Consider the following 24,271-nt stretch of genomic DNA (forward strand, 5'->3'; position numbering starts at 1 on the left):
AATTTAAATGAGAAAGTGAGAAAGTAGAGGAGACCTCTCTTATCCATGGATGGTTACATCTTATATTCCAATTAACCTCTTAAGCCCCAAGCCGGCGGGGGCAGCGGCTGTCCACCTCATGAACAGCTCTCAGCGGGTAAATGGGGCTGGTCAAGGTCTAAGGTTCCAACTCCCATATTTTAGATTTTCCCTCCTGGACCCCCCTGGGGTTGAAGAGGTTAAGTATTGTTTTCCTAAGCCTCTCTTCTGGCAGTTGGGGGTTCCACACAAGGGGCCAGTGAGGCACTCCAACGTTGAAGCGCTGGGCCCTAGTGGTAAGAGGAAGGACTGCAGGCGGACCCGTGGATTCATGACGAGGAAACCACGTGCAGCTGGGCTTTAACATTGAGCGCTCGGTTGCACCCTGAGAAAAAGCCTCAAAGCTCTACTCTGAATACACCTGCTGCATAAAATAAATGGAAGTCATCAAGTTTGGTAAATGTAGCAAAACCTACAGAATGACATAAGAATGTTATAGCACTATACCTGCTGAGACAGCGAATACTCCCCCCCCCCCCCTCAGAAACTCATAAATTCATGAAAAAACCTAAAGTATTTATATGAGGGGACATAACTCTAAGTACACGTCATAGATAAATTAATTATTATATATTATTACACCCCATCCTCATTGCGAGTGATGGAAAGTCAACCGAACTGTTCTGTCATACCACGAGTGTAGCCAGACAACTATTCCACAATCTCTGCATGCCTTGCAGGGATGTCAAACTCCCGAGGGCCGGACTGTGTTTCAACACACGGGCACCGGTCATAGGGACGTCCCAGGCAAACGGCAAAAAAGTAAATGCATTCAAAACTGAGAATGCATTTTTAATGCATAATTAAGCTCAGTTCCCTGTTCTATGATCCTCACAAAGCACTGCTTTCATAGTAAAATTATATGTAAATCAAATCAGTTGCATTCATTTCTTATCATAGTCTTCTCAGGTAATATTCTTTCATTACAGCCACACAGAAGACACACAGAAGTTTGCCCTCTGCCTACTACCTGACTTGAAAACCCCTGTTTTCAGAGTCCACCTTTCTTTTAGCCAGTTTTGGAGAGAGGGGCTGAAAGTTGACCACAGGCGATTTCACTTTCACTGCTGATCAATAGTGAAGAGAAGACGCAGGCTTGCACTCGCAGGCCCTCGATACGTGCCAATGCAGGGAGGAGGGCCAGTTCAAATACTAATTAAATATCATTCGGCGGGCCAAAGATAATTCATTCACATGCCTGATTTGGCCCCCGGGCCTTCATGAGTTTGACATAATGTTTTAGACTCTAAAGTTTAGAGTCTGGAACTACACCCCCTGAAAACCGAGAAGGAACCAGTCATTTCACAACAGAAACACATTTTACATAATGGTCAAATCTGCGTGAACGAAACGGAACACGGGACAAACCACGGACAACACATTAGCTTCTCTAACTGCACCTTTCTTTGGTCTTGGCACATTTCATATTTATAGAGACCTTCATTACTTCAGATTTATAGCCTATTTCAGTATTATCAACCATCATCAAACAGCATAGTGAGAACCTCATGACTAGATCTATATTTCAGAATGGTTCAAACTGTATATAGTTAGACCATCATAGTAGTTGTTTTTACTGGAGACTCATTTTTAAGGGAAACAGAAACTTACATATACTGTGGTTGTACATGCATGCATACCGTTACCATGGAGGAATGTGTGTGTGTGTGTGTGTGTGTGTGTGTGTGTGTGTGTGTGTGTGTGTGTGCGCGCACACATGTTATGGGCGTGTTGTATAAGTTTGTCATGTGATTCCGTTGCCAGATCGCACACTTGCTGACAGTTGGGATGAGATCTAACATTCCTTGTGTGAGTGCATGTGTGCATGAATGCGTACGTGCATGTGTGTGTGTGTGTGTGTGTGTGTGTGTGCATGCATGCATGCTTGCGTGTGACTGAGAACCTTGCATGTGGTTTTCCTACTTGTTTCCAGTATGGCGTTAATCCATTCCTCACATAATAACCTGCCGTTGAATTCTTCAGGCTGACACACAGGACAGGGCATCTTAACACCACTCTCAACCTGGCATCCCTATTTTGGACATGGCATTATAGGAGAGAAGTGGTTTAAGTGAAACGGCAGTCTGTAATGGACTGGCTCAAATGACTTTTCCACACACTGAAAATAGCCTTCATCCTAGTCTGGGTATCGTTTCTGCTGGGCATAAACCTCTTATCTGCATATTTTAACTTTTGTTCTGTTTTTTCCGTAAATGTAAAAGTAGCAGATCCACAACCTCAAAATGTGTGTAGATCTGCTACTTTTGCTATTTTAGAATTTGAATCCTCAAAAGTAACAGTTTTGGACATGAGGTTTCCACCAGACAGAGACAATATAATTCATGAGACAAAAAATCTTTCTTTCCACCCCTAGATTTTATTTCACGTGAGCCTATATTATTTTAACAGGCCTATTCGCTCTGGATTAAGAGCTGCCAAAATATGACCCCAGTCAAAAAACACTTTGTTTGAAATAGACACTCATGCTTTCCAAGGTGTGATTTGGGGTCCTAAGGATGAATACAAAATTAATATCAACATCTTAACCATTACTTTATACCAACTTTGCAAAGATTTTCCACGATTTTTCAAATATAGCAGATACAATTTGAACTTTTGTATTTATGTTTTAATTTGTGCACATTTTTTGAATATATATATATATATATATATATAAATTTTAAGCGTACATTTTTAACTACAATTTTTGTCTTCTGGGGGTATTTTGAGAGGGGGGGTATGGCCAAATACATATCATTGTGGGGGTCCTTGACATGAACAGCTTTGAGCACCAAATAAATGTTTTATGGGTTAAGGAGGTGCTTAACAATGCCTGACAACAATGCTCATGAAATGCCACGTTTATCTTTCTGGATTAAAAACCCATTCCAGGCTTAATCTACAATGCTGAGTGTGCAGTGTGAACTACACATCAGTTTTCTAATGCCAGCACCCGCATGCAATGAATCATAATGAAAGGGAAACAAATAGGAGATAATAGAACGGATTAATTTGATAGAGGAGACACTCGCCTTACCGCCCAGTATTCTGAGATATAGACGGGCAATTATATTGTCATGGTCCATACCACGCTTTTCTATTTCAGAGATAAACAACTACTGAAAGCATCTAATTGGACAATTACTTCTCATCGCTCAGACGAAAAGGTCATATTATACACACACACACACACACACACACACACACACAGGCATGTGGAACCCATGCTGGCTCAGTTCGTCAAACACTCCCAGGCCATTTGGTAAAATGTCACAGAAGGTTCTGGCACCGATATGATGTTTTATATATCCCCTTACCTCAGTATTACTCTGGATATATTTGCCACTTGACACCCAAGACACTAGTAGTGTAGTGGAAAAAAGACAACATGAACAGCTCTTCAAGCTCAAATGAAACGCTCCACCTCACGTAATCTCATTTTAACCCTGTAATAACTTTAACACTGTGACTGCTCAGAGGCTTGACATTTAGGACAAGCCATCTCTTTTCACAGACATACTGTACAGACACACAGGTCTTATGTCGGCGTGCACAGGGCTAATCTCACCAACCGGCTGGGTTGATCAGTGCCACATTTATTTTTGCACACTGCCAATCTATCTATAAATGCACCGAAAAATGTCTGTCTGTCTGTCAGTCAGTCATTCTGTCTGTAGCCTACACTTCCTTATATTAACCTGACTCCGCCAGATGGCGAACATCATTTGCTGTTCATATATTCAGAACGGGTAAGGACTACTAATACTAATTTCACATTTTCTGGTGAAATAATTAACTTAAAAGCTGCACGGATTTGATCCCCGTTTCCTACGAAAGTCCTGATTTTTTGATTCAGTGAGCTAATAGAGCCAGTCTGCTTGCTCAGGAGATAATTTATATTGAATCTTGACCATACGGACAAAATCCGTGTCAGATCCTTTAACACAATCTAAATGTCCCAATAGCAGAGCAGGGAGACAAAATACAATCACCCCGATTGTATGTTATATTTTAGGCTTACTAGGACAAAATTACATTTTTACAGGTAGCCTAGTTCTGACGAAGCAATCTGATTAGTTGAAATCACTATTTGTATTTACCTGTGCTTCAAACGAGAATACAGCACACGTAAACGAGCATGACAGCCCACCTAATCAAAATATAAAAAAAATCAGCTGTGCTGATCAGAGGGTGTCTCGCAGAGCAGACTCACAGGTTATTTGTAGAGATAACTGTCCTGCAATATGGTGTTATAACGGAATTAAGTGTTTTTGTTTGTTTGTTTGTTTTTAATTTCTGTTACAAGGTATTTTAATTGTACAGGTAAATCCAGTTGAGTGATGCAAGACAAATATTTCAAGGGAGGCATAGCTTTCCAAAATAGTAAAGAAAAGAACATTTAAAAAAGCCAGTAGACTAGGTTAAGGTTCTGGAGTCACAATGAAGCCAAATGGAAATGGAAAGGGGGCTTCGCACACTAAGAACTGTGCAAATTTAGATTGGAACATTATTATTTTATTTTTATATCGAAACAGCAAGCTTTCCGTCATAGACCTTCAGGCATTAGGGATGCCTGTCCAAAACAGTAGCAATGCCAAAATATAGCCCCTGCATGAAGCCAAAACAGATTGCACAGAGGCTGTGATGGAGCTGTATAAACATCACTTCTTCGCCCCTGGTGTGGTTCACACACCATCTGCTGGAGCTGGTCTCATGTGGAACCATAGAGTATAAAGAAGGATAGAGACTGAACTGGTGCGAAGCTCCGCCCTCCGCACTATTCATGTCAGTGGAAGTTGCTCAGTGGCATTTTGAAGCACCCGGAAGAACCTTCTACTTCCGCTTTTTTCCCCCGATTTGGGCACCAAAGTTTGGTGCCCAAGTGCAAACGTGCTCAACGTTAAAGCCCACTTCACTGGCCCCTTGTGTGGAACCAGAGACACACAATGAATGGACCACAAATCATACCCAGACATGGATCCCGACCCGGTGTCTGGGTCGGGATCCATGTCTGGGTCCATCCATTTTGTGGGTCGTGGACAATTATTTTGGGGTCACCAGTAAATATGCCAAAAAATATGTTTTAATTTATTAAATAATATAAAAAGTATTAAATATGGATATTCAAAGGTTCTAGAGTGGTCTTACAGTATGATGCACAAGTTGTTCGAGTACGAGTTTTGTGCCATTAGGTACAGTTTTTATCCATGTTTTTTTCTAAATGTTCTAAACAAATCTCAATGAATTACCCTAATCTCTACTTCTGTCAAATTGCATAGCAGCACTTGAATAATGATGTGAAACGATATAAACGCAGTTACCTCGATAAAATAGTCAAAGCCCTTCTCAAATAACGTTCTCCTGCCTCGACAACCTCATCTTGGTATTTAATATGCAAAGGCACACAAGAGCACTCAGAATGACTGAGACGAGTGCGGTCTCTAACCTTCTGTTCAAAGCCGATGAGGCTCATCTTGAAGCATCGCACACTTTGTCAGTCGCAGTCGTGCAGTGAAGTATAAACAAGGCTTCAAGACAGGGGTTTTCAATTGATTTCAACCCAGGGACCACCATCCTGATTAAGAGCAATACTTGCCTGGTGGCAATACCTGGTGGTCCGCGAACCCCATGCTTTAAGACAATATAGACAATCTCGCGATACAAAATTACAAATGTGAATCTGAACTTTGGATGGCCGAAGATCCACCAAGGACAGCTCTCCTGACTTATGGAGGTTTGAAAATCCTCCTTTGAACGGCGGTAAACGGTCAGTCGCGGAGAGGAGGATCGGGGACAAACTGAACTCCATGCTGGCTAATCCCTCCCACCCCTTCTATGGTGTGCTGCAGGATAGGATGAGCACTTTCAGCCGTAGGCTCACACTCCCCCCGAGGATGCACACGGAACGATACAGACTCTCTTTCATGCCAACTGCTATCAGACTATACAATGCGAATGCATAAGAACTGCCTCCCCCCCCAAATGGCATATGGTCCTTGGTGGTTATGTCCATTTGTGTCTGTTTTGTATTCTTCAGTCCAGTTGTTTTAGCTTTTTATGTGTCACATTATGCTGTTGTTACGCTTCAATTCCCCCTCGGGGATTAATAAAGTATATCTCATCACACACACACACAAAACTGCTGACAAAACTGTCCTCACCGTCACTATTTCTTGTAGAGCTCAGACTTTATCCCAACACCAGGCCCTAGATGGGTCACCAGGGAGCTCTCTGTCTCAACTAAATATTCTGCCATTTATTCCATTAAATCCAAAGCTGACACAGCACAGCATTTTAGACTTTTGCATTGGCCGTTAAAAAACCACACGCGCCCGCGCATGCGCATACGTGGCCACCATATATGGCCATCTCGATATATGAAGATCATGACACTGACCTCATCTAACCCTGTATAACTATACATGGAGAATACTGAATCATCACCTAGATCTATGGAGCCGGCCAGCAACTAACATCTAACCTCAAACCCTTAGAACTTCATATGTGGAGCTGACCTGTTCCGACATGTCAGAACAGGTCAGGCCAGAACAGGACCAGCTCCACCCGTCCTTCCTGTTCTGATATGTTGATCTGACCTCATAAAACCTTGTACACTCAAGACATGCTCCATATTTGGCCAGTACAGAATTCATTCCATAATGTTGATCTGACGCCCCATGCCAAAGCACCAGCGCTCGCTCAGCAGTCTGCCGTTTTCCGTCACCCAGGCGGATGCGTGCACGTGACCTTGCCCTAAAGAGTCGCTTCTCGCCTAGCCTGGGGTCCACCTATGCTTTCTATTGCATAGGCAGCTCCCGGCAGGATCCGCCGGAAGAATCTAGACACAGCTGCGCGACATGAGACTAATAAATTAGAGCGACAGAGAGAGAGAGGAGTGTGTGTGTGTGTGTGTGTGTGTGTGTGTGTGTGTGTGTGTGTGTGTGTGTGTGTGTGTGCGTGTGTGCGTCAATCTAACAAAGGTGCAGACGATCAGAAATCAGCAGAGAGTGATCGACGTTTGCGCTACTCTATGCCGAATTGAAGTGAACTCGGTCCCTTGGCCTTATACGGGTGACAGAAAAATCAATAGTTACTTGTGTAACATATATAATACAAAGCTTTAATCACACACTGTGTGATTAAAGTGTGATAATATAATATTAGTTTTTATTTCCAGGGAGAAAAAAGAAGTCTGGGTTTCCGAGGCTACTTCTCGCCCTCAGGGCGTCTTACTAATAACCTCTGCCCCCCCCATACCTATCTGACCTTATCCATGTCAACATTCCCACCCGGTCTCTTAGGTCTGCCTCCTCCATCACTCTGAAAGTCCTCCCAGCTCATCTGTCCACCATGGGGTCAAGTGCCTTTATCCGCTCTGCCCCTCACCTCTGGAACTCCCTGCCCCCTGATATAAGAAACATGGACTCTATCACCATTTTTAAAACCCACCTATGGCTGACCTCTGTTGTCTCTGCTGCAAGCTTTAGTTTTTGTTCGCTTTTAACTGTGCTCTGTATTGACTTTTGTACGGCGACCTTGAGTGCCCTGAAAGGTGCCTTATAAATAAAATGTATTATTATTATTATTATTCACATACTTGTTTTTGTTTAATCTGTCCCGTCTTGTCACTCCGTATAAAGCCATGGGCTAATAAAGGTTTCTATATACTAAACGTTGCACAAGTGACTGTATACTAATATTATATCTGTTCTATCACCCGTGTAAGCCAAGGGCTAACACACAGTGTGGGATTAAAGCTTTGTATATTTCTGTCACCCATGTAAAGCCAAGGGCTACTGAACAGTGTGTGATACAGTTTTCTTCACAGGTGACTGTATATATTATACTTTTGTCATATCGCTCGTATAAGCCAAGGGCCAATATACGGTGTGACACATACATATATATACACGTTACGCGGGTAACCGTGTATATAATATTTTCTGTCCTGTCACCCGTATAGGCCAATGGCTAATATACGGTGAATATGTAACACAGGTAACTGTGTTGTGTGTGTGTGTGTGTGTGTATATATATATATATATATATATATATATATATATATATATATATATACATATATATATATATAGAAATAGGGATTAATGATTAATCACCATTCAAAATCCCATAGAACAACAAAGTAGGGCTGTTTGATTGTTTTTGGCTAAAATAAATTCTTCAAATATGTTGTTTTTATATATTAAATAAATGCAAACAAAAACAAATGATAAAATCCCCTTGGGATTAAAAAAGTGACAACTTTTACAATAATGTCCATCCATTACCATTATACAAATGAATTCCTTATTTATTCATTTTACATTTTGGAGGGAAAAAAGACACTGAGGTGCCCACAATGTTTAGCCCACTCTTCCTGCACCCTTTTGCAATGTGAAATGCCACCGAATCAGTAAGCCTTTTCCACTGCTTCTGTCTCGTCATAATTATGGGCTTATGTGAGTCCAGACAGATTGGTGTTTTTTCCGCTACATACTGTATTAAGGCCTGTTTAGGGTGTGTTTTAGTCTAGAAGACTATATGGCAATCTGGGACACTGTACGATGTGAACTTTCAAGAGACTGACGTTCACACATGTTCAGGGACAACACTGCAGGTCAAGACTATGCATGCGTTAATTGCGTTAAAGTATTTTAACGCAATTGATTTTTTTCTGTCCTGTCGCCCATATAAGGCTCTGACTAGACTCCTCGCTACTGTCACGGTACACTAACTGGTTGCATTCTATCTTGCAGCAGGACCTTCCACTGTACCTCATGTAAGAGGCCGATGCCCGTCAGGGATGAGCACCGTGCCTGCTTCCGTTGTCTGGGTCTAAAGCAAAGGTTCCCAACCATGTGCCACTGGTACGCCAGGAGGGAATCCCAAGTTTTCCCCGTCATAAAAAAATCCATTTGAAAACGAGAGGACAAACACCAGACCTGAGAACGTAGGTTTACGTATGTAAACCCGGTTTTATGAATGAAAAGTGAACCTGTAACCATGTGACACTAACCCTCGGATCAGGAGCATTATACCAAATTAATCACTCTGTAAGTGCGTCCCACACCCACACCCACACACTCTTCCTCTTTTCTGACGACTGGAAAGGCATGACAGGGCCAGCCTTCACCGCCGAGTGACAAAGAAGGGTTACAGCAGGGTCACTTTTCATTCATAAAACCGGGTTTACATACGTAAACCGACGTTTTATTTCATTTCAAGTGAACCTGTAACCATGTGACAACATGAACAGTATACCAAATTAGTCACAAGGAAAGTGAAGTGGCCAAACCTATACAGGTCAAAGAAAGCCATCTCATCACAGTAATACAGCAGAATACAATTAACCAACTGATTTCTAGCACTGTATTGTCAACTGAAAATGATGCTTACAAAACATTCTCCAGGTTAATTCCAATAAACTGAAAAGTTCCAATCACAGGAAACCAACATCCTGGAGTGCAACCCATGGGTGCCCATATTTAACTGAGAACGATACAAACTCAGGTGAAAATGCTGCCTCTCAAGGGCCACACATGAAGCCTCATCATCTGAGGCTTCGGGGTGCCATATCCTGCCATTTGCCTGGGACAGCAAGTCCCGTCTGACTGGAAGACACCATGGCTGGCCCTCCAGCATCTCTAGGAAAGCGGAATTGCCTCAGCCCCCGTTCGTATGCATTATCTGGTTCATAGAGAGCTCCAAGGGAGCTGTGTTTTGGGGGGAACGAGGCAACTGACACCCCTCACATCCTCTTTCTGCCTGGACCACTCAGGCTGGAGGGGATGCTGGTGGAACAGGTCGAAATCTGCAAGTTTCTGAACACTGAGATCAACCACCAGGTGTCCTTCACACAACATGCAGATCTGGGTTTACAAAAAAAAAAAAATAATCACACCTGTGCTCTTATTATCGTACATCATCATAAATCATCTCATTCCGGCCAATCAGAATTTTCGTCCTCACCGTCGTCTTCAACTTCTTCACCGAGAACTCTCCGACCTTTATAGTCTGTAACCCATTTAGGCCTGACGTCGAAATAAATAAAGTCTTCTGAAAGAATATATATTCAAAGATTTGTGCCACATTCTCATGATTTTTCAAAAATAGCAGACCTACAAGCTTGTAGATCTGCTATTTTTCAATAGCTAAATAATGCTTAGTTAAAACACCAAAACGGGTCCCCGTCCAGAATGGGTTAAAAAGAAGGGCGGACTCCATCACACCTCCTTCACCCCTCCTTCCAGCTGCTCCCATCAGGACTCCATCACCAAGGACCCTTCACACCTGCTTCACACCTCCTTCACCCCTCCTTCCACTTCAGAGAGCACCTCTGGCCTCGCAAAAAACACCTTCACTCCCAATTTGCTATCAGCTATTAAAACAGGGCGGAAAGGACTGTCAAAAGTGTCAATACACATAATGCCACTCTTCACCCCTGCTTGTGTTCATAGAATGTTCACCTACTATGACGTACTATGACATAAAAATACTTTCAGAAAGATACAAAGACTTTATTTGTCACATAATGTCGAACGGCAGGTAAAAATGCAGTAGACTATTTGAGAGGAATTTAATCCCTGAACGAGGCTTGTGTGGTACTTAAAGGGATATTTCACTTTAAAAAAGGATGTGAAGACCCTGGACAGTTTTAAAGTTACTTTATTCAGTATTTAGATATTTGATATTCATTTTAGCTGCCCCACCCCCTTCCTATACAAACCCATTCAAACTCCATTTTAACCAGGATAGATTCACATTTCACACACATGAGCCTGGGGGCTGTGGTTTTTTAATTTATTTTAATGATTATTTTGGAGACTAAAACATAAAAAATAATTATAAAAAATAAATGAAAACAGTAATTAATTAATTAATTACACATATTAGAAGGACAATATCAGTCAACAGAAAAAAGGACAGATGTTGTCCATGAATCTATCATGGTTAAAATGGAGTTTGACGTTTTAGATATATGCCAGGGCCTCACTGCGCGTGCACACACGCACACACACCTCCAGCCAGGTGTGTAAATACAAAGTTATACACCATTGCACATAAAAACGACTCCAGGGTGTCTAATGAAGTACTGTCACCTCATAGACACACATGAAAAGCTGGAAAAATACAAAAATTGTGGCACTCCATCTTTAACCAAGCTCATAACACACTGCGTTGTGAACTTATAGATCAGACATTTGGTCTGTAGAGGGAAAAACAAGAAGGGACCAAGTATTGACCCCTGGGGGTCCCCAGACCACTAGAGTTTAATTGGTAAGATAGATAGATAATTAATTAATTAAATAAATAAATAACTTATAAAAGTTAAAAGAATTGTATCCATAACAAAAGCATACTGGATCATGTGCACAAGTCATGTATAGGGACAGAACGCCCTTGATTCAACATATCAATGTCCAGGCATATTAACTACAACATCCAGCATCGTAACCAGATGGTGCTGGATCTCCTATTGGCTCCTGGTCCTAATTGACTCCTCTATGTTCTCCATTGACAGTCCCTAGAGTGTGCATGCATCTGGCCGTGTGCTGGGGAAGGGAATTTAACCCATTCTGACCTGAGATCAGATTCTAAAAATGTCTTCTACATCCCGACAGTTTTCTGAAAAAGCCAAGTTTCTATGTCAGTCATTCTTCGATTTTTCAAAAATAGCAGACCTACAAGCTCGTAGCAGCTTGTAGATGGAAAGAGATGGAAAGAGAGGACCAATACAATTAACTGATTTCCTTGTCAAAGCACAACAAGGCCCCCCTGCCTTCCAAATGAATCCCACGCACAGCTCAGCTGTATTCTGGGAATCTGTCCTGAGATTGGAAGGTCAGGTTTCAATCCCCCCGGCCAAGTCATGTCATACTATGAATCCTATATCCATTTGGAATCAAATACCTCCCTGCTAGGCACTCAGCATCAAGTTAGATTGGGGGTAAGTCCCTGTGACATATACTAGTGTCATATCCAGACAGAAGGGTGTGCTTGTACAGAAACAGGAGATAGATTCCTGTCCTATGGGCCACATGGCTCTGGAACCTGCTGGTTCCCAAAGTTACTGTTTTGGACGCTCATTAAATAACATGTTTTTATCACCGTGTGGGATTCACCTATGCTATGCTTTATCTCTGCTTATTGTCAGACTGACTTAAATACATGCATTTCCTTTTATGGAACAGACTGTCGTGATGATTTGATATGTATGTTATTGTTTGATAATATCACAATTTAACAATTAAATTAAACATGTCGTTTGTGAACCATGACCCTGACGTCTCTATTGTGTCAAAAAGTGTAAAAACTAAATATAAAACAAATTTGTGAAAAATGTATAAATGGTGAAAATAGCTTATCACAAGCTCACAACACGTCACATTGTAGATTGGCTTTGTTGTGGTAAACTGGTAAATAGGATGAAACTTGGATCTGCAAGCTAACAACGTACGAATCAGTTCTTGTCGGCAAGCTTCGTCGTCGAGCATAAACCATTAATTGAGCCTAGCGGGAAATAATGTTTATGATTATTATGATTATTTATGATTATGACAGGAGCTCAGGCTCAGTTTGTTGATATATCGACATCACCTGGGATTTGGCCAACAACCTCTTGAACAAACACTGTTTATGCATTTGTTACTGTCAAAATATAATCCACTTATATTTCACATGGGCATATGTTTTCATTCTGAAAGCTTAATTGGAAGCACATCCTCTGCTTTGTCTAAACAAAGTACTCACTGGCCATTATAACACTTATGAGAATCTGTGGAGGGAAAAGAAACATTTTAGACTCTCATGGCAGTTCTAAATGGGTACTGTGTTTTTACTAATCTGCTGTAGGGAAGAAGAAGACAATGGCCCTTGATCACTCAGGAGTGAAAATTACACATCCTGGCTGCGACAACTACGAAGGCTTATTACTTAGACAACAGCTCGCTATGGAGTTCGGAGGAGCATTACGGAGTCCGGAGGAGCGTTACGCAAGGGTCTCCTCGCACACGCATGCTCCAAATAATTCCACATTTTCCACTTCCTCCATATTCTGCCTATTATAATAGCCACTTTCTGCAGCCTTAAGCCCTAACCACACCAAAGGGTTGTCATGCAACTCCAGTGTGGTTTATTTTGTTGCGAGTAGTTGCGAGTAGTTGCAAAGAGTAGCAGCTGTGGTATGCTGCTTACTGTACTTCCTCCATGTACAGTAAGCATACCACTGCCTTATTAAGCAATACCTCCGCTGGCTACTTCCTGAACTGGTGCAACGTCCTTATCATTATCATTTAAGGCCTCTCCCTCCCATTTTTTACCAGCTGCTTGAAAAGCGTGTGGTTAAAGAATGACTAGGAAATGTACGCGACCAGTCACGACCTAGTCTACTCCAGGGTTGCCAATTCTGCTTATTTCCAGCAACACTCGGATAGTTTTTTCCCCACAGTTGCTTGCCTGGTTTTTGGAGGTTGGTTAGCTTATTTCTGTCACGACAGTTGCCACCACTGGCAACAACACTGGCAACAACACATAACATCCCATACAGTACTACAGTACAGTACAGTATGTATAGTTGCACCACTCAGTTCACAAGGGTGTGTGTGTTGTTTTTTTGCAGCACTAGAGTGAGACCGGCCAAAAGCTGGTCGAGCTTCTAGTTACACATAATTAGCACTACCACAAATCTGTAATATAAAGGCTGCTGTAGCTCAATAGAGAATATAAAACTGTGATACTGTGAACAGTAGCTGGGGTGATCTTCAAATATGGTTACATTTTGTGGTTTGGAAATGGTGAGTGAATTGGATACTAGCCTCTGGTTTCTAACATTGCAGAGATTTAATCATGTTCACAAAGTAGAGCTTGGATAGCCCTTGCCCCTTGTGTTACAACGTCCTCCACAGACAGGCAAAACTCTTTATTATATTAAACCCAGGCTGCAGGTAGAACAAATCTTCAAGATAAACTTGGTCAAGGGGAAAATAAGTTGAGCAATAAAAGTCAGAATAGATAAACTGCTGAGAAATCAATGGGAAGAGGTTATAGAAAAATAGAAATGTTGCCTGAGGTGAGGACAAGGAAGTGAAACAAAAATGTGATTCGATTAACTCCTTCAGTGCCACATGACGCCCTTGGACGCCTTTCCTGCGACGCCCTCGTTGCCATTGGCGCCTTTGGACGCCTTTTTTTACTTCATCCAGATTTCGAAAATCCCTCTAATCTGGTGTTCAGGTGATGATATGCACATAACATGCACAATAGAATTACAAATTATCTATTTTATTTATAATGGGCTTCGGTGGCAACGAGGGCCAAAACTGGTATCCACCTGGTGGCACTGGATGTTAAAAGGAGAGCTCAAGACAACAACAAAAATCACACCTGTGTGAAGTAAGTCATGGTGCAACTCAGTGTGGGGTTGAGAAATTACAGAGTTACCGTGTGGAGGTCCCCAGGGGGTCCCTCTACTCTACTGTACTGTGAAGTGTACTGTCACACCTGAAATCATCAGTTAATATGTGTGTGTATTAGGCTGCGCAACAGTGACACTTGGTTGTGAAAACCAACCAAACGCTATTTTCGTGCTCAGACAGACCCAGCCAGAGACACACAAAGCTCCGTAATGAAGTGGTTGCACCACTTAAAAAACTAGTAAGTCAATGGCAAAGATTGAGCCCTAGGTCTTTAGTAAAGACACGAACAAGTTTAAGCTAATTAGTTCTAAATGTTGGTTTGATTTAACTTTACGCCATACAACAACACAATTATAGGCTTATGGGGTTAAAGGGATATGTCACTTTTTCTTTAAAAAAAAAAGTGAAATCAATTTAAGTCTCCCCCATAGGCTGTCCTTGACAACCTTGACTTTTGGGGTTAGGCATCAGCTGTGAAAAGGCACATAACCCATCTGCAGTGCAAAACCCTCACTGTGGTATTCAGGAGAAAGATCCCCATCCCTCTTCACCTGTGTGGCCAACAGCTACCACATGCCACATGTGACACTGTGAACTTTGGCTGGGTAAACCACTTGGGAAACAGAATATCCCTGGTTCAATTTCCCAGCCCTGGCAATGTGTCCATGAGCAAGATACATGAGCAAATGAAACTGAATTTCCCCCGTGGTCTACATTACATTATATTACATTACATGTAATTATATTACCTTTACATTTCCTGAAAACGTCTCACGGGCGTCGGACATACAAGGTTTCCACCTTCCACCAGCAATGTTATGTTCTATGACAAAGCTGCTCTGTGCGGAGGTACAGTAGTTACAGCTACAGTTGAGTGTACTGTAATTAGTCTCGCTGGCCCCACCAGACAACATTAAGTCCCTACCTGCCTGACAGCGACAATATACTGCTTATTTCCGCCCCACACTGGAGTATGCCTGCCCCAGTGTGGCAACCTGACACAGGTTCTATCAGAGCAGATACAGTAGAGCGTGTTTGGAAACAGCCAGCAAAATCATAATTGGCACAGGGCCATTCCAGTTACCAAGACACACTCTGAACCCTCTCACTATACCCACACAGCAAGACAGAAGAATGCACCTTGTAGGGCAGTCTGAGGACCCCCAGGGGTCCCTGAGGGGGTTCCAGGGCTATTTTTGCGAACGCAGTGAGCACTTACTATGAGACCTAGCAGATCATGTCTGTGTGTCTGTAGGTCTGTCTGTCTGTCTGTCTGTCCCGCTTTTGTGCCCATATATGGAGCTGAGTGATTACGTCACCATGACTCAGCCATAACCATATAAGGAGTCCCCAAAGCAGCTATACGTCCAAAACCCAAATATGTACGAGCTGCGTTCGCTTCCCGCGTTTGCGTGTCTTACTGGTATACTTACATTAGGCTATTCAAAAATAGCTACAAGTTCAAAACACTTTCCAATGCAATGTGAATTGTGAAATGTAGTTGTAGTTCTATTTCTTTTAAAAAAATACGAAATTTGATCTCCATGGGCTTCCCTGGTACAAACATATATATGTATATTTTTGAGGCGTTGTTTTTAGTTCAATGTTTGTTTTAAAAACTCCATTGACAATGAAGGGAAAATTTAACACAAGCATTACATGCCATTAACAATAAAGATAATTTGTTTCGTCACTGTTTGTTTTACATCACCATTACATCACCTAATCTAAAATGGCGCCTTTATCCAAGCGCTTTACAGAGATTGTGCATTAGATTCACCCATTCACACACACATTCATACACCGATGGCAGCGGAAATGCATGCAAGGCACCAACTAGCACATCGGGAGGAATTAGGAGTTCAGTGTCTTGCTCAAGGACACTTCGAAGCCCGGGTTCGAACTGGCAACCTTACGGTTACCATCCAGCCACTCTACTCCTGAGCCACCGCCGCCCCAATCAACATGAGTTAGACTTTAATACATTAGCGCCCCTCACTTCACATGGGTGTGATTTTTTTAAATGGAGGTCACATCAATTTGGGTGGTCCTTGACATGAAAATGAACCTCGGCCTTAAATGCTCCATTGTTGTCAGAGTGTCCTCAAACAGTCTGCATGCGTGTAGCATGATAGGAGCTCTGACTCACTGAAGAACATCTGTGACAAACTGGCTGGTGTTGACGCCACAAGGCGTAGATTGATTCTATAACAGTTTTGCACACGGCCAACATGCGACAGAGCGGAGAGCATGGCTGAACATGTTGTTGGTTCAAAGCTTGTTTGTCACCAATGCCATGCAGTAAGTCCCCGGTCCACCCGGGCTCCAGTTGACACCACTATATCCTCTGAAACTCACTCACAAGAAACAGCATGCCTGGTTCACTGTCTGAACAGATAGTCCGATAAACTACAGTATAGAATCAGAATTAACTCTGTTAACAACTTTCAACCTGGATGTCACTATGTTGGCCATGTCATGATTAGAGATTCTTTTTTAAATAGTGGGAATGGAAGATCTACAAGCTTTACATTATTATTCTTCCCATGACAAAGTATAATGTATAAAGGCTTAACCACTTGGGGAACATTCGGCAAAAATAGCAGATCTAAAAGGTCCCAGTGCGTCACAGCGTGTCACGTTGGGAGCTTGTAGATCAGCAATTTTTTGGTTTAGACGGAGAAAAAAAGCTGTAACAGGTCCATTTCACTAGGCCTAGACTAGAGGGTTTATTAAACCACTTAACCCCCACATGGTTGAGCAGAGTCCCTCAGGGCTCTATACTGCTGTCTTTTCCGTTTTCAGTTATTTCTGTTAAAGCTTTCCTTCCCAATACAGGATGCTTTGGGTTAACAACCAGCTCAGGGGCCTATTGGTTAGACCGTTAAGAGTATCCGCCCTGCAACTGGGAGGTTGAGGTTCGATCCCCGGCCGGGTTATACCAAAGACTGTAAAAATGGGACCCAATGCTTCCTGCTTTGCACTCAGCATCAAGGGTTGGATTTGGCTCACGGCAGAGTGACAACTGATTCTTGCTTTATTTCCATCTCCCGAGGCTTGGTTAGGTGGAAAATCAGACAGCACTAAGATGAGGAATGTTCTTCTCATTCTGATATGCTTCCCAAAACCAGCGGTGGATGGGTCAAATGTGGAGAACAAATCTTGCATACATAAATGTAAGTGGCAAATTATAGGACTTTAACCTTTAACAGTAAGTGGTTAAGTGGTGAGGTGATATAGGTTAATATATCACAGATGGCAAATGCTGTAATGTTGCATGGCATTTTGAGGAGTCAAGGAGAGATTTCCTTTGGGAGTGAAAGTGAGCAGTTATAAGAGTATGTGTATATAAAACAGCTAACAAGGAATTATTCACTGCAATATAGGATCAGACAGCATGGAATTATAGCTTTCATGTATATAAAAGCCTTAAATGGATCTTTCCTTTTGCTGAAACAGCGCAAAATCACACATTGCAATTTTTGGCTGACAGTAAATTTCTCTCACAGAGGATAATGAATGATTTATCATCATAGTCTTTCAAGCATCTTTTGTTTTACTATTTCATAGTGCATTCATATTTTAGCCTAAAAGTCCATGATTATGAATTATTAATTCCTAGTAGTCTCAATTACATTACTTGTTCAGAAATTGCATCACAATCAAACAAATACCCCACCACCACCCCTACAGCTAATCTGTTCTTCGATTTCAGTAGTTTGGGCGAAGGAGTAGTTAAGCATATGCTGCATATCTGACAACACCAATAACACCACAAGGTCAGCACATGGTCAAGAGGGAAAAACACTGTATACCAAACCAAAAGGCACCTTAACTGAACTATGAATTATGTTCTATTCACACTTCCATATTCCATTCAAATCAGTAGGGAGGCCTATAGTCCTATCAGTTCAGAATTTAGACAAGAAAAGATCAAATTAATCCCTGTCAGACTCATCATGCATCACGGACGCACTCACCCGTGCCGCGCGCGCACACACACACACACACACACACACACACACACACACACAGCAGAGTGAGCAGACATGCAAACAAGTAGGCTACGCGCACAACCAAAATGAAATAGTGGATTAATTCCACTATTACTAGTCGAGCCGCGAGCGCATATCCTATTAGCCTATAAATGGCACAGAATTCCCACCCAACAGATCAGTTGTCAAAAAGGTGAATAACAACTGCAACCATTCCACCTCCCAAAGTTACAGTAGCCTATAAAGCAATTAAACCACTTTAGGCTAATAGCCTACATTATGCACAATCTCAGAATTCCTGGTGAATGTAAATGCCACATATCTTATTTGTGCGACTGAGTATCTTGCATAAGTTGGGAGCATCATCATCATCAACATCATCATCATCAACAACATCAAAACAGCTGGACGATCTCGCTCTTACCTTCACGCCATAAGTTTGACTGAATCTCTGCTATTACAGGCACCCGGTGTTAATCCAACCGTGTCCACATTCAGCTTTCACCGTCTCTCGTTTGTTTTCTATACATGTTTTGTTTGACACTTCTTAAATTATTGAGTCGATATTGCACGATCGGTGCGACTCGTGCGAGACACACGCAACAAAAAAAATAAAAATAAAAAGATCCGGCCGTTTACAAAAGCATATTCTTGGGTAGTAAAAAAAAGATATAATATTTTCTGAATGTTTGCTGCTGAAAACTTCTGTTAAATTATTCCAGTTTCAATTCGTCCGTGACTTTGAGTCGTGAATGGAGCGATACGCGCGTCGGAACTCTGGTAGAGAAGATTTCAGTCCGGACTCCCGGGAGGAGCTTTTACGCACAACGGACGCACGGTGGATGGTTACCTTATGGTTCTGTTCCGACTGGCGGAGAGACTGAATGAACACTCCGTGTGACTCTGGAAACGACCGGTGTTTGGAACGGAACGGAAAGACGCGAAAATCAAGGCGGAGTTATCTGGTTAAACCTTGTTCAGGGGGTGTGCCTCTGCGCGCGCGCGTGTGTGTGCGTGTGTCAGTGTGTGCGTGTGTCAGTGTGTGCGTGTGCGTGTGCGTGTGCGTGTGCGTGTGCGTGTGCGTGTGTGTGTGTGTGTGTGTGTGTGTGTGCGTTACTTACTGTCAATGTGGGCCGTTTTAAATCTAGCCTATTATACTTTTCAGTTGCTTACCGAAAGCAACTGATCATCTGCTGCTGGAAGTGCAGGTATAAACTATTTTTTCTCACCCTCGCCTCAGCTCTGAATAACATTAACATTGCTGTTGCCTATAGAAGCTACATCAATCACCATCATAGTCCTACACTTCTCCATGCAAGTAAAGGAAATCTAGGCTTAACATAATTAAAGGTGCAGTGTATTTGTTAAAATAGCTCTATTTGTTCACAATGTTCAGTAACAGAGTTTTCAGGTAAGGACATCCATCCAATCAGGAGAGATACTTCAGATTGATTTGTTTGAATACTATTAACAGTTTGCAACAACAAAAAAAGAAAGAAAAACAAAAGCACTGTGGCACAGATTCATACAAATGAATGCTAAAGGATAATCCAAATAAGCCCTATCAGTATATTCAATTAATCAAGACATTTAAGACAAAGAATAGCCTACTATACAGTATAACTTTACAGTATATTGTTTGTGCCCTGAGTGAGGGTCCGGGATAACAGCAACAAACATAATTAGCCTGCAGAGGAAAGAGCTCAATGGTCCCAGAAAAGAAGAATACAAAATTAATATATTCTTGTATTGTAGTATAGTCTACTTTGGCACTTAGCTTGCTGAGGATGGAGTTCTCAGCAATGAAGCCTCAGGCATGCAGGGCAAGTATGTGTGTGTTTGTTTGTTTGTTTGTTTGTTCAAATTGTTATCGTTTTATTATTTGCCATGGGAATGTGCTGGTGGAATGCCTATGTTATCTCCTCAAGGGGGTTTATGCAGTCACCTCAGTTTGTCTGTCCAACAACTAATCTTGCCAACTAGGCCGATCAGCATCATGTCTTGTGAACGCTATGCCAGCAGAGTGGCCAGGCAGGGACCTCAATTCCAGAATATTTTTCAAATCACTCAGATATGTAATTTTTGTGAATTGTGTACGCCAACTCAGCGTATGCAGTGTGGCTCGCAGCCTTGGGTAGTATAAATTGTGCAGGGTAAGTACTGAGAGCTGATGGGGGTGTTGTACTCCACCTCAGCAATCCATCTCACAGGAATCTAGCTTATAGAAACAGGGATATAATAGACTCCTACATTCTGGGCCGATACCGACAATAAGCCCAGAGCTCCGATACACTTACTACAGCACTTTCTTAATCATTGCTGAGCAATTGTCCCGCCAGCCTATGGGATACACGTAGGCCTATAGCCTGGAAACCAGACGAATGTGCCACAGGTAAAAAAAAGAAAAGAAGAATCACACCCGTGTGAACTGAGCTGTGCAACTATACTGTAATTGTTATAGTTACTGTACTGAACTTCTGTACTGTATACAGTACTGTACTGTACTCGTAATGCACTGTACTCTGCACTGTACTCTGTGCTGTACTCTGCTCTGTACTGTACTTTATTGTACTCTGTACTGTAATGTACTTTGTACTGTACTGTGTACTACTCATGTACACTGTACTGTACTGAACTGTACTGCACTGTATTGTACCGTAAGCACTTGACCCGTCCTGTGAACCCAATCAGGCGGCAGGTCAGCTGCAGGTCATGCTACAAACGGCAGTCATGGTACTTACGCTCCGTCACGTGGTAGTGTTGTTGTTCTGGTGGTGCTGCACTGGCTGGCTACCACTTTGTGTTGTGACTGCTCCCAGTCCTCAGATTAAAATAAAAAGATGCACTGAGCTCTCAAAAATGGCAATATGGCTATTACTCTCATTTTTCTCTTTGTAAAATATGCATGTTTCAGAGGCCATTATTATATTATTGTCTCCACCAGGCCGAAGGCATGGAGAGAGAGTATGTTTTGCACTCTGTCCGCCCGTCCGTCCATCCGCCCGTCCGTCCGTCCGTGTGTCCGTCCGTCCGTGTGTCCGTCCGTTACCAGCTAATCTCCGCCAACGTTGGCCCGATCCATGTCAAACTTTGCACACACACTCCCTAGATGCCAATGATGAACCTCTGCCAGAAGTTTCCAGAATGGCCTGTTATAGCACCACCAGGAGGCCGACTTTTGCAAAACATCTTTTTTGCTATTACTCTTACTCTCTTGAATCAACTTTGAGAAAACTTATAGTATTAAGAATATTTTTAGTGTCTCCAAGAGGCTGGGTCAAATGTCCTCTTTTTGGGGATTCAGAATATGGTCACCTAAATCAACACAACACCCTTTAGGACGCACACAACACGGCATGACATGGGGATGCACGCACGCAAGCAATAACTTTAAACCCCACAAAAACTAAAGGGCAGTCCTCCCACACCCATCAACATTTCTTACTGGCCCCCCAATTAAAGCAGTCTAGATCCAGCCGTACATCGGGGGCCTGTCTGTCCGGTTTATATTGGATCCATCAACACTATTATTTACAATGCCCTTGGCTTTAGGGGTATTCAATTAGATTAGGCCGGGGGCCACAACTGTAGAATGATTGTGTGTGGGGGGCCGCACAGTGTGCGCGCGAAGCGCGGAAATTTGTGGGTTCTCAAAATGCTTTTTGTGCTCAAACACGAAGATTTATGTATATTTCCGCACAGTAATGAGCAGGGTAATATGTCTATACAGGTATATGCCACCTTAGAATAGATGTAGGCCTAGACCTATTTGACAGTGCATAAACAGCATTGCTTTGACATTAACGACCATCAGCTGGACGGACACACACACACACAAACATTACATAGAGCAGTGATTCCAAAGTGGGGTTCGGGGACCCCCAGGGTCCTTGAGGCAGTTCCAGGGGGTCCCCAGGGAAATGGTTTGGAATCAAATGGACCCTTATGGGTCTGTAACGCTGAGAGTGTACAAATGGAACCAAATGGACCCTAACAGGGTTTATTATTGTGAGAATGATGGCTTCCATTTTCGCAACTTTTCAGGACTAGAAAGCCTGCAGTTTCTATTAGCTTGGATTCTCCATTGATGTCACTGTGGGTTTCTGAACTGCCCACAGCCCTCCTATGTGACACAGACCGAGTAGAAAAAAACGTGTCATTTTATCATGATTATTAGTGAGGACCTATTATGAAGATAGGTTGAAAAGTGGTCCTTTAATGATTACCGTCATTATGGTAATCTCACAATTAATATTGCACAAACCATACCTGTAACTTTTTTTTTTTTTTTTTTTTTTTTCCAAAATTCTTCCAGGGGCCACAAGGAGGCGCTCCGCGGGCCACATGTGGCCCGCGGGCCGCCAATTGAATATCCTGCCTTACGGTATGTCCCTTCATCTTGTGGGATGTATACCGGTGCTAGCCAATCACAGGCATGTCATTTTCCAAAAGGCTTAAATGCTGCGAATGTTGCATACTAGTAGTCATATATTTTTCATAGAATCTCATTATCTTTCAGATGGTGTGCCTTCGATACAGATTTTGCCCCAAATAGAGGTGACATTAGATTTAAGTCATGGATAGAGAAAGGTGTCACAACTTATATGTCATTTATACAAAGAAGTGAAGTCGACAGTTTCAGATCAATACAAGTCAAACATGGTTTCGAACAGGCTGACTTTTACAGATATCTCCAGGTGCGGCACTACATCAATCAAGAATTAGACCCTTCCTCACCCAGGAATCAGCCCAGCTCCTAATCCAGACAACAGTCTTGTCAAAACTCGACTATTGTAACTCCCTCCTTACTGGCCTACCAGCATGTGCACTTAAGCCTCTCCAGCTGATCCAAAATGCCGCAGCTCGCTTGGTCTTCAACCAGCCAAAATTCTCACATGTCTCCCCCCTGCTCCGCTCCCTCCACTGGCTCCCGGTCGCTGCCCGCACAGAATACAAAACTCTGATGCTGGCATTCAAAGCAACCAAAGGTATGGCTCCCCCATATCTTGCAAGTATGATTGAACCCTACAAACCCTCCCGCTCACTCAGATCAGCCAATGCAGGGAAGCTGGAAGTACCCTCACTAAAAACGCCAGGACAACGCTCCACACGTCTCAAACTCTTCTCCCTTCTGGCTCCAAAACTGTGGAATGCACTTCCCATTGTAGTCAGAACTGCAGCATCACTCCCAATCTTCCGCCGTAGTCTGAAAACCCACCTTTTCAGACTCCATCATGGCCCATAGCACCATAGCATCAGGAAAACTACAAAGGGGATGATAGGCCGTGCTGGAGGCAGTGTGGGGCAAAGAAAGCCAACCACTTCCACATTTTCTGGGGGTGCCCCAAGTTGGGGGTGTTTTGGAACAATATTCACAAATCACTGTGCTCAGTATTTAATAGCCTACTCCAATACCTTTTAACTTCACAACCTTGTACCTGGGCCACATTGAATGTCTTAACCAGTCGAGATACACAAAGCTACTGCAGGTGCTCTTGGCAGCCAGCAAAAAGTCAATAACAAGAAGATGGCTATCCCCAATCACACCCACAATGGACAATTGGCATGGAATAGTCCTGGATATTTTAAAAATGGAAAAATTAACATACATGTTAAGAACTAGATTAGACAATTTCTACCAAATTTGGAACAACTGGAAAGTGCACATTGCCCCTCTGAGAGCGGACTTTGTGTGATCTCACTGGTCCATTGCCTGCTTTACGATTGTAGAAAATGTTTAAGACACCTCTCCTTCTCTCATGGTCAAAGACCAAAGCTGTATTG

The 24,271-nt window shown here is 42.5% G+C and overlaps 1 protein-coding gene across 1 annotated transcript in view; it reads right to left on the reverse strand.

The window, feature by feature from the left end:
* drd2a (dopamine receptor D2a) overlaps positions 1-19,008 on the reverse strand; it is a 94,996-nt gene extending 75,988 nt beyond the window's left edge. The window contains exon 1 of the mRNA XM_080771877.1: positions 18,912-19,008. The gene's annotated coding sequence lies outside the window, so the exon portion shown is untranslated. The remainder of the gene's footprint in view (positions 1-18,911) is intronic.
* Between the last annotated feature and the right edge of the window lie 5,263 nt (positions 19,009-24,271).

The sequence above is a fragment of the Protomyctophum bolini genome, assembly GCF_963924005.1.
Source record: "Protomyctophum bolini genome assembly, chromosome: 9".
Taxonomy (NCBI): Eukaryota; Metazoa; Chordata; class Actinopteri; order Myctophiformes; family Myctophidae; genus Protomyctophum; species Protomyctophum bolini.